Below are 4834 nucleotides of genomic sequence, written 5' to 3'. Positions count from 1 at the left end.
AATTTTTCTGCTCCAAGCAACCTGCCTGGTGGACTTAGGACACAGGGCCACAGGAACAGCTGAAAACCAGTAGAAAGGAAAGAGTACACACCTGAAAGCAGAACACTCTGTTCCCGTAACTGGCTGAAAGAAAACAGGAAAACAGTTCTACAGAACTCCTGACACACAGGCCTATAGGACGGTCTAGCCACTGTAAGAAATAGCAGAACAAGGTAACACCAGAGACAACCTGATGTCAAGAGGCAAGCGCAGGAACCCAAGCAACAGAAACCAGGACTACATGGCATCATTGGAGCCCAATTCTCCCACCAAAGCAAAGACTAAAATCCAAACATACCACAAAATCAAAATCCTGATTTTAAATCACATTAGATAATGATGCTTTAGGACTTCAAGAAAGACATGAAGAAATCCCTTAGAGAAAGGCAGGAAAACATAAATAAACAAGTAGAAGCCTATAGAGAGGAATCAAAGAAATCCCTGAACGAATTCCAAGAAAACTCAATCAAACAGGTGAAGGAATTAAAAATGGAAATAGAAGCAATAAAGAAAGGACACAGGGAAACAACCCTGGATATAGAAAACCAACGGAAGAGACAGGGAGCTGTAGATACAAGCATCACCAATAGAATCCAAGAGACAGAAGAGAAAACTCTCAGGAGCAGAAGATTCCATTGAAATCATCGACACCATGGTCAATGATAATGTAAAGCGGAAAAAAACCTGCTGGTCCAAAACATATAGGAAATCCAGGACTCAATGAGAAGATCAAACGTAAAGATAATAGGTATAGAAGAGAGTGAAGACTCCCCGCTCAAAGGACCAGTAAATATCTTCAACAAAATCATAGAAGAAAACTTCCCTAACCTAAAGAAAAAGATGCCCATAAACATACAAGAAGCCTACAGAACTCCTAATAGATTGGACCAGAGAAGAAACACCTCCTGACACATAATAGTCAAAACACCAAGTGCACAAAATAAAGAAAGAATATTAAAAGCAGTAAGAGAAAAAGTCAAGTAACATATAAAGGGAGACCTATCAGAATCATACCAGATTTCTCACCAGAAAATATGGAAGCCAGAAGATCCTGGACAGATTTCATGCAGACTGCAAGAGAATACAAATGCCAGCCCAGGTTACTGTATCCAGCAAAACTCTCAATTAACATAGATGGAGGAACCAAGATATTCCATGACAAAACCAAATTTACACAATATCTTTCTACAAATCCAGCCCTACAAAGGATAATAAATGGTAAAGCCCAACATAAAAAGGCAAGCTACACCCTAGAAAAAGCCAGAAACTAATCATCTTGGCAACAAAACAAACAGAAGAAAAGCACACAAACATAATGTCACATCCAAATATGAATATATCCTTAAGCAATAATCACTATTCCTTAATATCTCTCAACATCAATGGTCTCATCTCCCCAATAAAAAGACATAGATTAACAAACTGGGTATACAATGAGGACCCTGCATTCTGCTGCCTGTAGGAAACACACCTCAGAGACAAAGAAAGACAGTACCTCAGAGTGAATGTCTTGAAAACAACTTTCCATGCAAATGGTCTGAAGAAGCAAGCTGGAGTAGCAATTCTAATATCGAATAAAATTGATTTTCAACCAAAAGTCATCACAAAAGATAAGGAAAGTCACATCATATTCATGAAAGGAAAAATCCACCAAGATGAACTCTCAATTCTAAATATCTATGCTCCAAATACAAGTGGAATTTATATATATATATATATATATATATATATATATATATATATATAAAAGAAACCTTACTAAAGCATAAAGTACGCATTGTACCTCACACAATAATAGTAGGAGATTTCAACACTCTCATCAATGGACAGATCATGGAAACAGAAATTTAACAGAGACATAGACGGACTAAGAGAAGTCATGAGCCAATGGACTTAACAGATATTTATAGGACATTCTATCCTAAAACAAAAGGATATACCTTCTCACCACCTCATGGTACTTTCTCCAAAATTGACCATATAATTGGTCATAAAACAGGCCTCAAGAGATACAGAAAGATAGAAATAATCCCACGCATCCTATCAGACCACCATGGGCTAAAGCTAGTCTTCAATAACAATAAGGGAAGAACACCCACCTATACATGAAAGTTGAACAATGCTCTTCTCAATGATAACCTGGTCAAGGAAGAAATAAAGAAAGAAATTAAAGACTTCTTTGAATTTAATGAAAATGAAGGTACAACATACCCAAACTTATGGGACACAATGAAAGCTGTGCTAGGAGGAAAACTCATAGCTCTGAGTGCCTGTAGAAAGAAACAGGAGAGAGCATATGTCAAATGGGAACTCAAAGAGAGGTAAGGAGCACTAGGCGGTTGACCTATCTCTGAAATTCTCTACTCAGGAGTCCACACAGCTCACTAGAAGCAGGGCATGAGTTGGGTCGTATGTGCTGATTGAACAGAGTGTCCCTTCCTGTCCTTGGCTGTTGACATGGATCCAGGCTCTCATGCAAGCGCCCTACGTGAGATCCTGGATTGTCTGTGTTGAGAGAGTGACCCAGGAAAGCACTGAAGGAACTGCCTTCTGTGCCTATCCTATGTGACAGATAGACCATAAAGAGGTTGAAGAATCAGCAGCTCCTGTTCCCCTTTGTTAAGAACCTAGTAGACAAGTGGTCACTGGGGGTCGTGCTGGGGCCCCAACAAGAGTTCCCTGGGCTTTGGATTGCTGAGGAGCCACAGGATAGCACACCAGAGCACTGGTGTAGGAGAGACAAACCAGGAGCAAATATTCCAGGTAAGCCAAGTAGCTGGGAGACAGGTCTTCCTTGGGCTCAGCAAATGTAGCCCAGGCTCGATTTCCTGCCTGAGCCCTAGCTGCAAATCCAATAGAGATTATCACCCACAGACACCTAGGAGTCCAAGCCTGGATCCAGGAAAATGGAGGAGCTCCGAGCAGCAGCTAGCTGTCCAGAACCCAGGGCAGGTAGGAACCCACGGTGCAAGCTTTGAGGAGCCTTTGAGCATGAAGGAGCCGAGCCTGTCTCCAGAAAGCCAGGGCCTGAGTCAGAGAAACACAATTGGCTTGTGACTGGGGAGCACAGAAACACCACCCATCTGGCCACTGGGAGTGAGAAGAACCCCCTGGGAGCGGGAGGATCCTGCTGGGACTGGTTCAGTGTTGAATTGTCTCAATGTTGAATGCTGATCTCCTTCTTCAGGTCCCACCACCATGCAAGAGGAAGAGGGAAATCCCTTGGCTTGCCGAGGCACAGAAGCCTCCAGCAAGGATTCGTCGAGGTGATTCTCAAAAATCCAAGGACCAGACTCCCATGGTTGACTCTCCTAGTCCACAGTCTCAGTACAGCAGTCAATCCTGCCTTGCTGTGGATGTTGTCTGACAGCCATCTTCCACTCAGCAGCATCAGGAAGCCTCACCTTGGGGCTGGTATCCCAGAAAGAACAACAAAATGCCAGTCTATTCCAGTTCTATTCCTGCACATTGTTGCCATTAGGAATCCCACCTGGGGCTCCTTGGTGAACCCCCCACTGGCATCAGGGATGCTACTCTCTGCAAATCGGCCAAAGAAAAAACTGAGCCTGGGCACTCAAAAGAGAAGACACAATCCAAGACACAGACTCAAAAGTAAACACAGAGCATACCTGAGCCCTCTGCACCCCTGTGACTTCAGGAGTCCCAAGAGGAGAGGTTGCAGGCCCTCAGAGCCCACATCCAAATCTCAATGGCCCAAAGACTGCAAGCAAGACATACAATCATGATCTCCTTCCATACGCAGCACAAGAGCCCTGGTCAACAAGGGGAGACTGGACCCAGAGGGGCTGACTCTTCACCAATTTCCCACAGTCTTCTTGTGGCTCCTGCCCATGCAGGAGTTCAGAAGCCTTCCTATATGCCCCCTCGAGCAAAAGACAGCAAAAAGGCCCCAGCCAAGAAACCTGCTCCTCTCATGGCCAAGGCACTCAGGGACTACAGCCATAGGTTCTACACAAAGTGAATTGCACATGCTCTCCACAATCAGAATGCCTGCAAGTCCTGAGACTGGGAAGGACTGGGCACTCTCTCCTGGAAGAACTGGCACATGACACACTGTGGTTTTCAAGCTCCAGACACACTCCACAGCAGCCTCTTCTGGAATTTGTACTGTGTTTGTTGACAAGTTTTTCCAACCTTAACCCCTGTCCCATGTCAAGTTGTAAATCATGTTCCAAAGTAAATAAATATCTACCTCTCCCTTTATTCAGTGTGTTTGTGTTTATATATCTTTTGAGTGATAAATACAAATTAACGTAGATACTTGCTTTTCAGTTGGATAAATAGACCAACTGTCTACAGACAAGTCCTCTAAGATACATGTAGGTTATCATTTAGACAAATAGGTACATAGTGTTTTACATAGTCACTTATGTAAATATCATTTAAAATCTGGCTGGAAGGCTAGACCTCAATTCCCACAACCTTGATAATTTAGTGAATCTAAAAGATATTGCAGGTGAAATGAAAAAAATATTACTAAAGTTTTTGATTATGTCTGTGCTTGTTGGTATGTGTGTGTGTGTGTGTGTGTGTGTGTGTGTGTGTGTGTGTGTTTGTGTGTGTGTGTGTGATAGAGCTATGTGTATCTGTGGGATAAATTAGACCAGATATACCCAAGTACACCTATGGGCAGAGAATGATAGAACAAGAGAGAAAAGGAATATAATCCACAAATTAAAACCAGAATAAATTATACATTGGAATGTGTGTATGTGTGAGTGTTTGTCTGTGTGTTTATAAGAGTCTCTCTCTCTCTCTCTCTGTGTGTGTGTGT

The 4834-nt window shown here is 42.6% G+C and overlaps 1 pseudogene; it reads left to right on the top strand.

Annotated features, from left to right (window-relative positions):
• Window positions 1-1812: 1812 nt before the first annotated feature.
• Window positions 1813-4223, top strand: LOC100362114 (hypothetical; annotated as a pseudogene).
• The last annotated feature ends 611 nt before the right edge of the window (window positions 4224-4834 follow it).

Source organism: Rattus norvegicus, chromosome 16 (genome assembly GCF_036323735.1).
Source record: "Rattus norvegicus strain BN/NHsdMcwi chromosome 16, GRCr8, whole genome shotgun sequence".
Classification (NCBI taxonomy): Eukaryota; Metazoa; Chordata; class Mammalia; order Rodentia; family Muridae; genus Rattus; species Rattus norvegicus.
The sequence above is the reverse complement of the archived record's forward strand: the minus strand, read 5'-3'. Positions and strand labels throughout refer to the sequence as shown.